This window comes from Myotis lucifugus, unplaced genomic scaffold (assembly GCF_000147115.1).
Source record: "Myotis lucifugus unplaced genomic scaffold, Myoluc2.0 scaffold_179, whole genome shotgun sequence".
NCBI lineage: Eukaryota > Metazoa > Chordata > Mammalia > Chiroptera > Vespertilionidae > Myotis > Myotis lucifugus.
In genome coordinates, this window is record NW_005871227.1 from 697,381 (window position 1) to 715,883 (window position 18,503).

The following is an 18,503-nucleotide window of genomic DNA, read 5'->3' on the forward strand; positions in this document are numbered from 1 at the left end:
ATTACACCACTGGCTTTCCTGGGTCTCGTCTGTGGACAGCAGACGGTAGGACTTCTCAGGCTCTATAATTATGTGATCCAGTTGCTTATAATAATAGATCTGCTTAATCAATCTCCTATTGTTTCTATTTCTGTGGAAAATTAAAACATGATGTATTCTCATGCAGAGAGCATTGTGTGATGCTAAACTGCCCTGGTTGAAACCATGGCAGGGATTGGAGACCTATCCAATTACCTCTCTCCTAAATCCAACCCTAGAGCTCCTCAACTCCACAGACTATAGTAGAAATGCATGGATTAAGTCCCATCACTTCCTTCTAAAGGGGTGGAAATGGGGACTGAGAGAAGTTAATGGACCAGCCTGAAATGGGGGACTTACTAAGTCAAGCTTTTGTACCTTAGTTTCCAATGTGAGAACTTTGAAAATAAAATTAATGTATAATTTCCAATAGGAAGAAACTGGGAACATGGGAATCACATCACTGTGCAGTAACTTAAGAATTTTCAAAAGGGAAAAGAGGTCTCTTTTGTTCCAACCTTCTAATTCTCAGGACAGAGATCTTAATGTGGAGAATACAGATAACCTCATTTTAGATAACCTCATTTTTCATTCTCTGCCACAAATCACAGAATAATTTAATATGCTCTAAGTCATTTGTAAAAATGGCCTAGGCCCTACAGGATAAAAAGTATGGTATTTTAAAACCACATGAGTGAGGCGAAGTCTATTCCTGTTCATTGCTGGTCTTTCTGTAATATGCATATTTGCATCAGTCAGTTATTTGATGAAGGGGAGGTCTGTTTGTCCTCTCATTGGCTCTTTAGGATAATATTCTATTTTCTTTTTTTAAATAACAAATAATATTTTAATTTGTACCATTAAATGTCTGACTTTGATTCTAGGACTGGGGGTTCGTATCCATCAGTGCATTCAATTTTAGCACCTGTCTCATCCCTGAACTGTGGCCTTCACCATGAAGCTCCATGAGTTTCCCCGGTTCAAACTTGGGCTTCTTTGGCATTTTGACTTTTCTAACAAGACATCATGGAGCAGATAAATAGGTTGGCAAGCCTTTTCTACGTCTTTGCCAATGCTGTCTGGAGTCAATGTGCTGACCACTTCTTTCAGGTCATTTGTCTGCACCTCTCAGGTCATGATTTCCATCATCTTCTTCCAGACTTGATGAACCCATTGATGCTGAGCATGAGAGGTCTTCTGAATCTGATTGCTGCATTTTTTAAAATTATTTTAATTTAGTAAAGCCAACACAGAATAGATGAAGCAAATAAACATCAGTAGTCTGGGCATCAACATGACCTTCAATCATGGTCTGCCATTTTTTGGAGCACATTTTGTCACAGGTAAGCTCCAAGCCATGGAAATTAATCCAGCAATTTTTGCCCTGAACATCTTCAGTGATTATCTTGAATTTTCTAAGTGCATCTTCATTGTTCTGTAGCTCAGCTAAGCTCACTTCACAAACACAAACTCTTGATGCCGTCAGAGGTAAGTTTGGTTCCTTGGGTTCTCAAAACTAGTGTTTTTCCAATGTTTCTTACATTGAACAAAGCTGGGGCCTCCACATCACAGCAATCTTCCTTAGGAAAGGGATCAACCACTCCCTTCTCAGCTCCCTTTCTGCTGCCTTTCATCAGGTACTCTTCCTGCTGACTGCATGGTGCTGCGCAGAGTGCCCAAAGGGTCTGCTTTCTTCATCTATATACAGATGGCCCAGAGTGTTTTTTGTTTGTTTGTTTTCCTTTTGTTTTTGGTACTTGACAATAAACAGCGTACATGGATTTATTTTGGCCTCACAGTTCATTTGAGTGTTGGTCAGCCTCCCTTTCAAGGTCGATGGGACTCCCCCTGTTGCAGGGTTCAGCTTTGCTGTACAAGAAGTGATTGTTTACTCTCTTCAGCCCCTGGTCCTCTGCTGCTGTGTGTGGTTTGACAGAATGAAGATTTATAGCTGGATGAGCCATTGCAAGAGTTCTTTATCACCAAGACCATGACACCGCTTTCACCTACGACTTTTTTCTACCTTCAGGAGTGCAATTGTCCACCACTTTAGTTTACTTCCTTCCCAATAGTCTTCTTGAAGTTTCCTTAAAAAGGAAAATTTCTATAGAGGAGGGGTATTAAAAGTAGCAGCATTTGGGAGCCCCCCGGCCCCTCAGGCACATAATCAAATGATGACAAGTTGGCATTCAATGTTAGGGGTGAGGTCGGTAACAGCTTACTCAATATTCAGCATATTACACAATATGAATTTGTGAAATAAGGACCAAAAAATGGCAGAAACAATTAGGGACCATCCTACTTACAACCTTTTTATTCTAAGTCTAGTGCTTTTCCATCTCTTGCCTTCAGACGTGGGTGCATAGAAATTCCTCTGAAATCGTGGCAGTAAAATTGACAGTCATGTCTAATTTTCAGAGATGGGATTTCTCACCTCTGTTAGTGTCTTCACAGGTATTGTGGCAGCCCGGGGTGGGGGGGGGGTGGGGGGGGAGATGCCATCACGAACTGCTTTCCAAATGCTATAGTAAACCATCATCACAACCCTTTTTTTAAAAAAATATATTCCATTGACTTTTCACAGAGAGGAAGGGAGAGGGATAGAGAGTCAGAAACATCAATGAGAGAGAAACATCGATCAGCTGCCTCCTGCACAACCCCAACCGGGGATGTGCCCGCAACCAAGGTACATGCCCCTGACGGGAATCAAACCCGGGACCCTCCAGTCCACAGGCCAACGCTCCATCCACCGAGCCAAACCGGTCAGGGCATCACAACCCTTTTTTGATAAAGGATGGATAGAGGAGCAATGTTGTGTGCTCAGCTCCAGAAGATTTTATTTCCCTCTTATGTAAACTACTTTATGTCAGAATAAAAGTTTATATAAAATTAATGTGTTATATATACCAAGCCTAAATGACTTAATTTTGGATATATAGACATTTTTGATGATTAAATATTAGTCTGTAGTTATTGAAAGGCCTCTCAGGAATGACAGAGTTCCCAACCCTCCTTTATGTTTTGTCTAAAATAGGATTGAAAGGTTTTTAATAGACTTTAGAAGGCCTAGCAATCTCCATATATTCAGCCTTGCCTGCACTGATTTATTGGTGGATTTCCTGTGGAATTTTTATGTGACACTTGATTTCCCCTGCGGGGCTTATTAACTCCTGATTGGGTAATGTAAATTTCCAGCCAAGATTAAGCACAAACAAAGCCAAAGTTCATTTATTTTAATAAAGGCAAATTGAGGTTCTGAAGGTCTGGTGTTTCCTTCTCTAAATAAACTACTCTGTCAGAAGATTCTTTGTAAAATATTTGGTAGGAATTCCAAAGAAATAAACGTAATGCTCTAATTTCTGAGTTATGCATTAAAGTTTTGAAATTAAAACTGGTTCTATGTGCAAGTAATCTATTTAAGTCTCTCCTTTCCCCCCTTTTTTATGGCTCACAGGATAAACTGCTAGGAGAAATATTTCTGCCTCCTTAGGCCTGTCAACTTACCATCCCCTAGACCTTGTTATACTCATTCTCAACATAGAGATGGCATTTCTGCTAGTGTTCAGTAGTGACTATGAATTATCTAGCAGAGAAAAACTAATGATATACTTGTATTAGAAACTGTATAAACTTCTTACATATTTTTCATAACTTATTTCTCACACACACAAAAAGGCTGTTCTCATGGAATAGAGACTTTTCTTGGAGTAGTGACAACATGTGATAGGAGAGAATTTCCCAAAGGGACATTAACAAGATACACTTGATGGTGGGAGAAGCTTGATTGGGAATAGGATAAGAAGGACGAAATTAACATTCCAGATTTCCTGGCTTGAGTGAACTGATGGCAGATTTACATGTGGGAAAGACATGAAGAGGAGTAGATTCTTGGTTAAAAGGCAAGAGAGTTAATAAACTAATATTTGGATATGTCGAATTCAAGATACCTCTGGGACATCCAAGAGATTCTGTGGACATTTTGAAATATATGTCTGGAGTATAGTAGACAGCTGAGGGTGTAGTAGCATATCTTGGAAGAGTTGGCAGAAAAGTGCATTAGAAACTCTGGATACCAAGGCTGCCATATTCTATATAATAAAAGCCTAATATGCTAAGTGTCCGTTCAACCAGCAGAAGCACAATATGCTAATGATATGCTAAGGATGCTACACTACTTGCTATGATGTTTACTGACCACCAGGGGGCAGACACTCCAACCAGTAGGTTAGCTTGCTGCTGGGGTCCTGCTGATCAAGACTGAGTGAGATGGGCCAGATATGCCCTGGAGCCCTCCCCCAGTCCCTCCCTGGCTGGCCAACATCCCGTGTCCCTCCCTGGTACAACAGTGCTCCGGCGGGGTCCTTCAGTCTGGCCTGCACCTTCTTGCAATCCGGGCCCCCTTTGGGGGATGTCAGAGAGCTGGTTTCAGCCTGATCCCACAGGCTAGGCTGAGGGACCTGACTGGTGCACAAATTCATGCACCAGACATCTAGTATATATATTTTTTCCTGCCATAATCTTGACACATATGTGGCTATATCACTCAATATATATACTTTTGAATAAATGAATAAGTGAGTCAGGGAGTGAATTAAAATAATATTAGAGAGAGGAGTTATGTCAAAGTGAAGACAATAAATATTTTAAATGAAGAAATTTTTTCCCTATTTAATCATTAATTATCTGCCTGTAATGTCCTATGCTCGCTCATTCAGTAAATTGAATTTTTTAATATTTTTAAGTCCTCAACTTTTCTCACAATTCTGTATCAATCAGAAATTGCCACAATGCTGCTTAACAAACCACTCCAAAATTATTGCCTTAAGACAACAATTACTTGACTTCACACTGGTTGGGATTCAGTTGGTCTGGCCTGGACTTGTCTGGGCTTGGTTTTAGGCTACATGTTGGATCCAATTTTTCTCATGTGTCTCTTTTCCTCCTTCAGAACAGCAGCTAAGCTTCTCAGAGCAGATTTCAAAACTGCCTGCAGCCTGTTTCATATCATCCAAAAATGTCCAATAACTGGGCTCAAAATTAAGGGGCAGAGAAGTCCATTCCTACATAGAATCACGGAAGGGGTGAAAAGTTTTCAACAATAGTCCTGTCTCCCACATTTGCCAAAACCAGTACCTGAAGTTTTGTGGTCTTCCCAACATGTTAGGTCAGTAAATTCCCTACTGGATATTTTTTCCTTGATGCGCCACATCATTTCTAAGGGGCATCACTTTGCATATTCCTACCAAAATACTTTCTTCACCTTTAGTTTCAATATTTTAAAGATAGGAACTTACATTCTTTTAGAGTATATTTTGGCTATGTTTTGGAGATTTGATTGCACAAAAGTTTTCAGGGACGGAAGAAGAAAGCAAAATGACATGGCCAAAGTAGCATTAAAGAAAAAAGATTGTGTTTTATATTGTGTGCTTTGTTTAGGGAAGGGGTGGAATCAAGAGTTGTATTGGGCATATTAAATTACAATGTCTGATTAGACATTGGAGCTGTCAAATAGATACTTGAAATCAGAGGTCTGGAAATCAGTTAAGAGATCAGGGCTATAAATTATAATTTTATCAATCATACAAATATTGTTATGGTTTCCTTTCAAGATATAAGGACATTTTGAATTAAGTGAGACTCAGTGGCTTGTTCAGTCACAGCTGGGTGAAGATGCTAGGACTCCCCAGACAACTAATTTCCAACAGAGCTTGTTCCTGGCCTCCTCCTGCACACAGAGTAGGTAGTTAAAATCCATGAAAAACAACTAGAAAGTCAAGGAGCAGCTGTCTGCCAAAGGCTCATGGTTCTTGGCCTGGCCAGACACTGCTTAACTCAGTGGACTTCCCACTATTACTCTCCCCAGACTGGCCACTCTGGGCAATCAAACCTTCCTACCACCAAGGTGGCCTTTCTCACATCCAACTAAATTCTCTGACCTATTCCTTTGCCTAAAATCCTCTTTTTGCCCTTCTCAGTGTCTTCCAACTTTACTCACTCTTCAGGGTCTTAAGCACATTAGTTCATGAAATCTCCTTTTATTTCCCCTAGCCCACATTGATATCTCTCCATATATATTTACTTTAAAATTCAGCACCCCTCTATCGTCTAATATCTACTTAACTGTCCTTGGGTTCTCAAGTGGTTTTCTTTTTGGTCAGATCATATCCTCTTTGTGGATTTTCATACCCTATTTATGAAAATATATTAATGAGAAAAATGTAAGCTTTGAACTTAGAGAGAAATAAGCTCAGCTTCCAGCTCCATGCTTTGTCCGCTTGGGATGTTGGGGGACTGATTTAGAGTCTCTAAGCTCTCAGCTTCCTTTCATATTGGTTCTACCTCGTAAGCATGTTGTAGGCATGATATGAAATAGAATATGCAAAAACTTCTCTTACAATGCTCTGCACATTGCAAATTCTCAATAGATATGAGATTCCCTGATTTTCTTCCCCTTAGCACCTTTCACATCTACCTAAGTATCAGGATTGCAATAGAAGTCACCACCTGCTATGTGGACAAAAGAAGGAGAACTATAATTGGTTATGAATTTCTGCACAGAATTTTTTGTTTGTTTGTTTTTCCATGCTCAATACCCCTCCTGTGACTCACTTGATTTTCTGAAATGTCCTTCTTAATCAAAGTGCTGTGTGGCCTGCAATTTTGCAAATTGAAGTGGATTGAAATTAGTTTTCTCAGAGAATTTCATGACACCCTCAGCCCCCTCCTGGAAATAATTGGAGACACCCTGGGGTTTCACAGACCGGGGCTCAGGAATCACGACTCTATGTGTTGCCTCACTTGTGCTTTTATGAGAACTAAATTGACAGCAGCAGTTCATTAGGGGAACGTGATTGAATGTGCACGGTTTGCTGATAAACTTGTAAGCACTTGGGGAACCATGAAAAATGCCTTCCTTTTCTCCAAAGAGGTTGAGCAGGAAAGGTCAAAGTGTAGGTGTGTGGGTATGTGTATGTTATAAAAATCAATTAGAAATACAATGCATTAGACATGCGTTTCTAATAAGAAATTAGTCAACACTAGGACAGCCATTTAGAGACATACTCAGTACTTCAGTTTCTTCCTATCTTGCATTTCCTAAAAGTAAAAAAAAAACCAACAAAACACAAAATCACACCCCAACCTTGTCTTTGGTGTCTATAGGCTACACATAATTCAAAAGAAGGACAAAATTGGGGGCGGGGGCGGGGGAAAGAAAGAAAGAAGGTGGAAGGAGTACCATGAAGTATCATGAAGTATTTACTAAACTCCCATGAATTAAGGAGGAAACTGCTCAGCATTAGACTGCTGGGGGTGGAGCAAAGAAAGAGGCAATTTAGGTCTGAGCTGGACACCTGCCCACTATGGATTTCTGAGGAGGAGCTATCTCTTTAAAACTCACTGGCACATGCAAGGGGTGGAGTCACACCGTGTTTATTAATGCTATATGTCTTAGAGTTACATACTAGATTGTGGATTTTGTTCCATTGTCTTTTTTAGGAGTTGCAATTTGAAATGGCTCATCTTGTTTCTCAGCACACCCAGTTAAGGAAGGCACAGGGCAGAACTACTGTACATTCTTCAAGCATTTAAAGGTTATTCTGTAGCTGTGGCCATGCTCATTAGCAAATTATCTATCTGCACACTAATTCCTCAGCCCAGAGGCCTCACAACAAGGAGAGGTCTCATTAGGAAGTGCTTTGACATTCCCTCGCTCTCCTCCTTTCATCTCTTCCCTACATCCTGAGGAAAGCTTGTGCCCACAGATTTGCCTCCTTTGGCCAGAGGCCTACACTCCAGGAAGCCAGCCACACAGGAAATGTGGATTCAGGGGAAGAGGACTCCTTTCAAGCCCCTGGGGACAGACCCTTTTAGTGCTAATGAGGACAGTGAATGTCTTAGGCAGGCATCTGGTCCTGAAGCCAAAGACATAGGTCAGGCACCAAAGCTGCAGGGGACGCCCCTCTTGTGTTCTCTGAAATATTTTTTATCTTAATATCTTCTCTCCAGTCTTCTCCATGAGGACCCTCACGTATGTCAGAATAGGAGAATAAAACATGGTTTGCAAACTGCAGTCCTAACAAATGCATATATTATAACAGCTCATGTAATATTACTAGTAATCATAAGAGACAGAGGCGGTCGCTCTAATTTGATTTTTGTGGGAATCCATAGAGGTTATTGGTGCCATTTTAACTTAAGGAAACAGTGGCTCATGATAATAAGTAACTTGTTCAAAGCCAGAAAGTGATAAAGTTAGGTCTTGAACCTCAATCTGTATTAAGTCATAATCTGTGCCCTTTCTTTCATTCTAGACTGCCAACAGATAGGTAGGCAGGTAGGTAAGTAGGTAGATAGATAGATAGATAGATAGATAGATAGATAGATAGATGATAGAAAGATGTCTATATGCTTGTAAGTACAAGAGCATTACCAAGGTCAGCTTTAAGAGACCCTGTCTCAAGGGGAAGATCTATGTGCTGAGAGCCTTCCCAGGAGTCGGTATGTGTGATTTTGGGGGGAGCTATTTTCACTCTGGCCACTCCCACTATGGACCAGCTCTCTGCCTGCCCCTAAGGATAAATCTTATTGCTGATGTTGACACCAGCAATGAGCTCTGAATTGGTTCTCATCCGATGTGCATCCTTTGACAGTGATTTGTTCTTTCCTTAGTGTTCAGTGGTTTGGTCTGCTTCCTTTGAGCAAGCAAAATGTAATTAAACTTGGGAGCACGACTTTAATTCCATTGCCCAGTGCCCCAATCTTCCTCTTCCCAATCAATCTAATCACAGAAAATGTGGAGGCTAATAGATCTGGGAGAGGGAAAATGCCTCTAGCAAGAAGGTTGGGTTCCGAGGTTCTGGGTAGTCCTTTGCAAGGTCAAAGAACCGATGGTGTATGAGAGGTTGGGGTGGGGACAGAATGGAGTAGACTTAATAAAAACTGAGTGTGTGCCTCTGTCCACAAAGGGGGCCTGGGAGGTCAGGTTCCAAAATTCACAGGGACAGACGACTCCCACTCCTTTGAACTTTCCTAAGCAGGAGCCCTACCTTTATGTTGTAATCCTTGCTCCCTCTCTTAACCAGTCCATTTGCAGAGAGAGAAGTCTACAACAGGAGATGCATAGCGGGGAGAGGAAGGTTCGGAGCAGCACAGAGACAGAGGCGGTCGCTCTTTCTTTCTATGGGTGCTGCTGAAAAGGCCTCCGTTTTCATGTCTGGTAGCATTCGCCAAAGCTAGGCCAAGGGAAGTCAAAGTAATTTAGATTCAATCTTCTCTCAGAAATGAAATGAACAGAAGTTTTATTAAGAAGAAATGAAGAGGAAATTGAACTTTCATATTTCATTGTGCAATTGCGATGACACAAAACAATATTCGTGAACGGAAGTTTGAAAGATTGTTAGTTATATGTCTTTTCTCCCCCCTTTCATTCACCTGCACTCTACTTGCTCTTGTCAAGATAGGGGACAAGGCATATTTTTTCCTCCTTAAGTGCTGAGTCCTGCTAATAGCGTGGCCATCCTAAGCCAACGATCTCTGTATTATTTACTTTTTTTTTTTACATTTTTATATAGAACACACTTACATAAAGTACTTAATTAGTGGAAGCTGGACTAAAAGTACTAATGTATTTTTCATACCATTATTAGCTACAACTTAGATAAAAAATATTTTTTGGCCTTTTTAATCTTTTGGGGGAAGGGTGTATTAGAACATGGCTGTCGTAAAACCATAAAGGGATGAGGGATGGCTTTAGCAAATTTTCCTATTGAGAAAACAGAACTTAGTGCTTGATTTCTATTTAGATGTGTCATTCTGTGTAAAGATAGTGTGACTGAAATAAGGCCTGCTGTGGCTGAGTTAAGAGAAAGGGAGTGTTGCTCTCCTCAGTTGAGCCACTCAGGGCACCAAAATGTTGACTTGATGGCCAGATGGGGCCTCACAATGAAGAATCTCTAACACAATCTTCAGGATTCCTTAACATAGGGCTTTATGCACATGCAATGGATCTGTTAAGAATACTAAAGGCATGTTTACAAATGGGCATGAAAACTGTTTTCTCTCTATACCTAATATTCAGCCCCCTTTTCCACAGCAGTTAGTGTGCCCAGAGGTCTGTCTCCTGTCCCTGCCCACCATGCAGCTGGCGGTAATTCACCAATGCTTTCTGAGGGATGGATCACCAGGCTGGGCTGTGGAACTAAACAACTCCAGCCGTGATAGGTTCACTCAACCAATATTTCTCCCTCATCCTACTGGACCCACCCAAGTGAAGAGGGGGCTTTCCCGCAGGCAGTCTTGCAGGGGCCAAGGCTGACTGAGGCCCCTCCATTTTGCAGCTGCACCTTGTCACCACAGCAAAGGCAGACAGACACTAATGATTTGTGCATGACATTTGCTGCCATAGCTCCCAAATGACATACATCAGTTTTGATCACATTTTTTGGGCTAAAATTAAACACGAAGCTTAGAAATCTTGGGAGTGTTTAGTGAGTTGTCATAGGGGTCCAGGTTTTCTTATTATCCATTAAAGCCCACTTCCCATTGCCCTCTATCTCTGTAAGGTTTAGGGGCTATCGTGCTGCCGGGGCTGTATTTTCTCTCTGTGGTGGGCACTTCTGGGAAGGGGTGAACAGAAGCTCATTGAAGCGGGACCACCATGTGGAGTGAGGTCCAAGGTTAGGGAAGGAAAAACGAGGAAGGGCCTGTAGTCTGAAACAGTTAGGATTTGGGAAGTTTTTCCAGAAGTTGACTCTTTCAACTGTAAATTTATTGTATCTTCAAGTCTCTGTTCCTTTTATTAAAAATATTCAAATCCATAGGCTCTATTTTAAAAAAAAAGATGATACCAAGGTGGAAGAATAGATTTTTTAAGGGAATTATTGAAGAACTAATGTTAGAGAACTCTGACAGGTGACATTTGTGTGTGGTCTTCTGACTAATGAAAGGGTTATTTCTGATATGGGTGCTGCCTCAAAGTGACTCTCAAAACATTCAAGGAGGAGCTAGAAAAAAAGTGAATTTGCATTAAAGCAGAAGGAAGAGATTGAGGAGCTCCTGTCCTTGAATCTGATACCTCCTGAAACTGGTTTGCAGCAGAAAGAAATGGAGGAATATACACTGCGAGAGAGTAGAAGTCCTGAAATTTAGAGCCTGGGTGTGTCCTTACATATCATCCAGCCCACGCATGTCAAACTCAAAGGCCAAATAAAGGAGGCATGCAGCCCATGGGCCACGAGTTTGACATGCTTGCTCTAGCCCACCTCCTTCATGTATTGCTGCAACATAAATACCAGAAAGCATGCATCTCTTAGGATGCTAAGAGGTATTCTTGGAAAACAGTGCTCTGTGGATAATTCCTTTAGGAAATTCTGCTTAAATAAAGTTAAGGAGATATGTGGGCTAAAGGGCTTCTTTCAGTCTTTAATAAGATAATGCATAGCTCTGCTCCAAGAGAAGGGACAGTCATTTCTTCTGAAGAATTTAAGCACTAATGCTCTTGTTAGAAAGGAGATGTATCTATACACCCCCGCCCCCTTGACCAGTGTCAGCAGTTTCAATATCGGACCCAGAAATAGTTTTCTTAGAAGTAATCACACCTTTGTCACTTATCAGCAATTAGCTTATTGGTCTTTGGGCTCCCAGTGGGAACTTAAACCTCCCTAAAAAATGCAACCTTCCACCAAGCCTTCTATCATTTTCTACCTGGAGATCCACCCTGTGTTTGCATGTGCTGGTGAGAGGGGGGTGAATGCTCTCGCCTGTGCCTGCATAATTCCATTTCTCCTTGATTCCATTTAGACAAGGATGGTTTGGCATTTTGGTGAAAATGAGTGGAGGAGAAGCAGGCAAACACCCTCTGCTGTATCACCCGCCCTGGAAGCCTTCTCTCCTTCTGCAGCAGTGGGTGGAGTGGGATCTCAGAGCCAAATCTGCTGCACCCTCTCTAAAAGAAAACTCTGGCTCTTACATATTCATCTGATGTTTGAGGACGACCATGATTACAAAAGCTAAATAAAGAATAAATACACAGGGCTTTGTGAACTCAGGATCATATCCATCTGGGTCCAACTGAAGGGTCCCGGGTTCGGTTCCGGTCAAGGGCATGTGCCTGGGTTGCGGCACATCCCCAGTGGGAGATGTGCAGGAGGCAGCTGATCGATGTTTCTCTCTCATCGATGTTTCTGACTCTCTATCTCTCTCCCTTCCTCTCTGTAAAAAATCAATAAAATATAAAAAAAAAGAATAAATACACAGGGCTTTGTGAACTCAGGATCATATCCATCTGGGTCAAACAGCCCCACTCCTCAGCATCCCAATTCCTCACTCGCATGGAAGGCACGGGATGGATGCAAAAGTGGGTTTGACACCTTGTTATGCATATATACATAACCCATGGACACAGACAATAGGGTGGTGAGGCCTAGGGTGGGGGGTGGGAGGTTTAGGGGGTCAACTGAGGAAAAAGAGGAACATATGTAATACTTTCAACAATAAAGAATTATTTAAAACAAAACAAAAAAAGCAAAGGGGATCTGGCATGTTCATACTAAGGATCCATGAAGACTCTGAGTGAGTATCAAATCCTTCAATGCAGACAATGGTTTATTTTCTGGGTTGGCTTTGGGAAGTAGAAAACTTCCAGAGAAACTGCCGTCTGACTCGCTCCCTGAGTGAATTCATCTTTGAGCCATGGGAAAGCGTCAAACATTTTAGCTAAAATTAAAATTCAATAAAGGTCTGTTCTCTAGGCTATGAAGAAATCAGAGCCTAAGAATAGCTGAGTGGATCCCACCCAGCTGACCTATAGCAGTTAATAATCATGATTTCCAAGGCAGGGAAAGAGGAAACGAATGGCTTTTGTGAACAAAGTGGTGAGACTGTTTGAAAAAAGGGGGAACAAGGGAGAAAGAATATCCTTTGTTAACATAATTAAGTATCTTTCTTGCTGGGACCACTGCTAGAGTCACTGTCCATAGTACCCCCATTTTTATTAAAGGAGTCTAGCTTTTAATCATGGTACGTTAGATGGTATTATTGGCATTAGGGATTTTCAAGTAGATTTCAATAACACTTTTTACAGGAATGAATTCTGAATCTATTGGCACACTTGAAATCCACCATAGAATATTTCGCATTGGCTGGAATGTGAGTGTCCACACATCTTACTGGGATCCATTTGGATCTCTTAGCAACAATCACTAAATCGCTTTACATCACTGAAGTGATGGGCTGCAGAAGATGGTTTTTTGTTCCATGGTTCTGAATGTGGGGATGTGAAAAAAAAAGGTATATAAGTATGAACACATGGATGACACACTGTGGTATGGTACAAACTGAGTTGAAGCCTCCCAGGTATCTCCTTGCGAATGTCATTTTGATCTCAATTACACACCCTATATTGAGATATAGTGAGCAGTTAGCAAGTTAGTTATATTTTTAAGAAATTGGAATATTCTTAAGAATATTGAAAATAATGACATCTATCATAATAAAAGCATAATATGCTAATTATACCGGGCAGCCGAACGACCTTCCAGACGTCATTCTGGATGAAGTCACGGCGGCAGGGTCCGAGGCAGAAGTGGCTAAGAGTGATCAGTCAGGCAGGTGAGCAGTTAGGGGCAATTGGGCAGGCAGGCAGAGTGGTTAGGGGCGATCAGGCAGGCAGGCGAGTGGTTAGGGGCAATCAGGCAGGCAGGCAGAGGGGTTAGGAGCCAATGGTCCTGGATTGCAAGAGGGTGCAGGCCAGGCTGAGGGACCCCCCTCCACCCTCACCCCCATGAATGAATTTCATGTACTGGGCCTCTAGTTAATAATAAGCCTACATTTTTTCATACTAATCCTTATCATGTTTCTATGAAATGAGTGTTATTATATTCTTTTGCAGATTTTAAAAAAAAAAACAACCCAAGGCATTATTCAAACTTTCTTTGAAAATTCACAAGTGTCTACCGAGGCTTTACATCTGCATTGTAGAGATAATGTTCCAATGCACAGGTGAGTAAAGAAATAAATACCACCTGTAGCCAAGCTGCCTACCGCATTCTGACAGACAGAGAATGACATTTCTGATTCGTGTGGCATTTTGTGAGGATACAGGTCAATCCCTGTCCCCAGCAGAGTGGTGGTGTTTGTCTTCTTGTATGTGACGTGCACAGGACATTGAGAGTGAGCTGCCATGCAGACAGAACCCACACCTGCGAGTGCCACGGTGACACTTAAGGAATCAAAAGGCCCAAGGTTGCTTCCCCAAAACTTTTCACACTTGAGCCTTCGTCATCATTCCTAGTGATTCTGGGGAGCCAGGCCCTCTGCCCCCACAGAGCCAGACTTCAGCCAGCCTTATCAAGAGGACACAGGTCCTGGGGTGCCATATCACCTTCCATACAGAGCCCTGGGATTCTCCTGCCCTGGGTGGGTCCTCCATGAGTTCTCATGGGCATTTCTCTACTTCCACTGGAAGGGAAATAACATGAGGCAGGTCTGGCTTTGCCTTTGTGTTTTTAATGTCAAGTCTCTAGTACTTAGAGCATTGCTTGACAGAGTGAGGATTCAATTAATCTGGACCAAAGGAAAGAATCATCACTGCAATAGGTAACTCTAGCCACACCCTTGCGCCCTCCAGGTGGAACAGGTTGGAATTTACTGGCACCTTCAGGCCCAGTCCATCTTTCCCCTCACTTCAACTCTAGCTGTTTCCTACGCAACACACATAAATAGAGCCCTTTCACCTTGCCCAAGTCTGAATTTAAAAATTATAGTACTCCCACCAAGGGATGTAATTTAAATTTTTCTCTGTTCTCAGACCATATTTTTTTTCTAATTTGTTCCAGTAAGAAAAACATGAATAGGTTAAATTTCTCCTTTTGAAAACATCACTGCAATTGTAGCTTGAAATAGTGATCACAAACAAAAGACAGAAATATATTTCTATATTTTGCATGCCTATTTTCTCTTCATAACAGTAATACATTTGTATCACAGAAATCCTAGATAGCAGAAAGATAAACACCCCCATAATTATATCTTCCAGAAATTTTATATGACTGGGTTTAATATCCCTTTCTGCTTTGCCAACACACACACACTTCTCAAAAATATTTAATTATACACATTTTCTCCTAGAAGTCCCACATCATGTTATACTAAGAAGATGCGATATGAACCTGCCTATATTATAAACATGGTCAATGCCCACCAGAGTGGTGAATCTATAACCACTCAAATAGGAGAGGAACCATGAGGTACTGATGGGAGGAAGGTCCAGATTAAACCCACTATCTGTCTGGTTTTACCCAGTTTTTGTTACATGGCAGAACTGTATGGGCCATGGAAATACATTATAATTTCAGAATTTGTTTTCTTGCTTGGAAAGGTGAACTCAAACTATTATAAATCGGTGGGCACAGATGGAATGTTCGTGACTACTTTTTAAAATCTCTCAGGGTCATTCTACATGATTTCATGCTAAATGACATTCACTTTCAGTCCATTTCACATGGATAAAGATGGCCTGATAAACAGACATTTTCCCCTTCAATTTACCTGAAAACAACTTATATTCTGAGTGCTTTGATTTGTCTAGGTAAACTCATATGTATTTGACCATAATGGATGGTAATGACTATGGAATTAAGGGCAATTTTTACTGCTGGAAAATTGATTTAAAAAGAAAAGTTACTGGCAATTTAAAGCATGCAGAGGCTACCGTTGGAGACAAGGAGAGTGTGGGTTTTAAGCCTTCCTAAAGGATGTGTTTCTCTCAGGGGGTCAGAGGCAGTAGTATAGGGTTCCTATTAGCATGGGCACTGGGACCAGCCAGAACTAGTGAGATCCTGCCTCTGTCACCTGGTAGCGGTGTAGGTGCTCAGAGCAGTGTCTGCACGTATCAAGGGCACAGTAGGCATTCGGTGATGATAATAATTTCTGTCTGCCACAATAGGATTTCCTGTTATCTGTGGCCATGTCTTTGATCTCCTTCCACAAATTCAGCCCACTAATATTCTGGCAAAGCCTTGTTTCCCGTGTAATATTTTTGTCTTTATTTCTTTTTTTTAAATGTATTTTTATTGATTTCAGAGAGGAAGGGAGAGGGAGAGAGAGATAGAAACATTAATGACTGACTCCTGCATGCCCTCTACTGGGGATTGAACCTGCAACTGGGGCATGTGCCCTGACCTGGAATGGAAACATGACCTCCTGGTTCACACTGAGTCACACCAGCTGGGCTTTGTCTGTATTTCTTATCCTGCCATTTACTTGTTCCTTTATTCACTTATTCATTTATACATTTATTAATTAATTTTCTTCTTCATCACAAATTTATTGAGGATCTACTCTGCCCAAGGTACTGGTAGTCTGTCAAAACCACAAAAGAAATCTCTGCCGTCTTAAAACCTATAGCAATTACATTGTCATATCATAAGGGTTAAGATAGTGAACTTTGGAGACACTCTGAGAACACTCTCGGAGTACCTGCTACAGTATTGATAGTCACAGGATGCTTCCAGAGCAAAGGACTTTGAAAGAAAAACATAAAGATGAACAGGAATTGAAAAAATAGAGGGAACAGCATGTACAAAGATCTTGTGTTACTCAGGGTTTTCCAGGGAGAGGGAGAGAGGGAGAGGAGGAGAGGGGGAGAGGGAGAGCAGGAGATAGCAGGATTGATTGATTGATTCTGGTCACAGTTGATGTTGTAGTCTTGAATCCGAGCTGTGTAGGGTGCTGGCTGGACACTCAGGCAGAGTTCCTATGCTTCAGTCATAAAAAGAATGCCTTCCTAATTGGGCCACATCTGTCTTTATTTTCAAGTTCTTCAACTGGCTGGATAACCAATATTATGGAGGGGAATCTGCTTTAGATAAGGTCAACTGATTGTTAATGTTAATGAATCTAAAATCATCCTCACAGCAAAGTCTAGACTAGTGTTTGATCCAACAACTGGGCACCATACTCTTAGCCAAGTTGACACATAAATTAACTACCACAGGCAACAAGAGAGCATCACAGTTTGAGATCCAAAATAACTTGAGAAGGAAGGGTAAGGCCAGCTATGATGACAGAGACAAGACTAGTTGGACGTTACTCTCAATCTTAGCTGGTTGGGCTTTAATATTCACTCTACCACAATGGAAAGTGGTTGAATAATTTCAAGGAACAGAGCTATGTTAAAGTGCACAATAGCCCTCTAGCTCCAACTTATTTCTTGCATCAGCCATAGTCAATAATAATTTTTTCCCTTAAAAAACATATTCTGAGTGTTTTCTTATACAATAACATCCTATTTTTTAAAATTGATTTTTAGAGAGAGAGGAAAGGAGAGGGAGAGAGAAAGAAAGACTGATGTGAGAGTGCAACATTCATACCTCTTTCCCCTTTTAGCTCACTCTTCCAGGGCCCCAGAATTCCAAGGCCAAACAGGCCCAAAATCTGGGATCTATTCTCGCTGTTTCCTCAAGTATACCTTCTGGTTGAAAGTTCTTGCAGTCTGAGTAGGGAGTTGTGGCTGGATTTTGTGAGTGGATTCTTGGTCCTAATAGCTGTGTGGGAGACCAGTAAAAAGTAGAGGTGGGACTCTAGATGGGAAGAGAAGGGGTGGGCTAAGGATCTGTTTTCCCTGTTCTACTAAGTTATGAGAATTTAAAATCTGAACCTGGCTGAAGTGTAAAATACTTCAGGTTCCTAAAAGATGAGGCCATGATCCCCTTTTACAGGCAGATTTTCCCTGGCTGGGACAGGGAGAAGAAATGCAACAGGAATTGGGGTGAGATCATTGTTAGATGGCCAGGAGCTAACTTAGAACAGGGGGAAAATGAGCCTCCCTTTCATCTCCAAAGGAAAAAAGAATAAAAAACAGTGGAAATGTGTCATGTGGGTTTAGAAGAGAAGATTGAAAGAGCCAACATGAGCAAGTCAGCAAGTATTTATTCTACTTGGGTTATGACTGCATATTTGTCATAGTTCAATTTTTTTTATTAAACAGTTGATAGCTAGATTTATTACTTTTAAATATTTAAAAACAAAGTACATGGCCTCTAAGTCTACTAGTACTTTTGCTTCAGGCTCCACAAACTTTAGGGGTGAGCCCAGCGCCTATACTGGAACTCCCCATTCCAGTACCCATTAGGCTGTCCTATTAATTTATGCATTTCATTTTCTCTGACTAGATTCTGATCATTTATTCTCCAATAACAAGTCAATTACTGACATATAGTAGATCCTTAATAGATGAAAGTTGAAAGAAAGAATGAATCAGGAACCTCATAAAAATCCCTCATTTCCTTCATCAGCATCTGCAGATATGAAGTATCCCATTAAAGGATGATTATATCATGGATTTTTAAAAAATCTTAAAAACTCATGTATTCTCACAATAAAAATCTCATTTTTCTCTATTAATATAACTAATATATAAAAACATTTCTTTCTACATTTTCTACAAATTCCCTTGTGAGAATTTAACAAGAAAGAAAGGAAGGAAG

General features: G+C 41.1%; 1 pseudogene; it reads right to left on the reverse strand.

Annotated features, from left to right (window-relative positions):
- Positions 1-878: 878 nt before the first annotated feature.
- LOC111827526 overlaps positions 879-18,503 on the reverse strand; it is a 43,262-nt pseudogene continuing 25,637 nt past the window's right edge.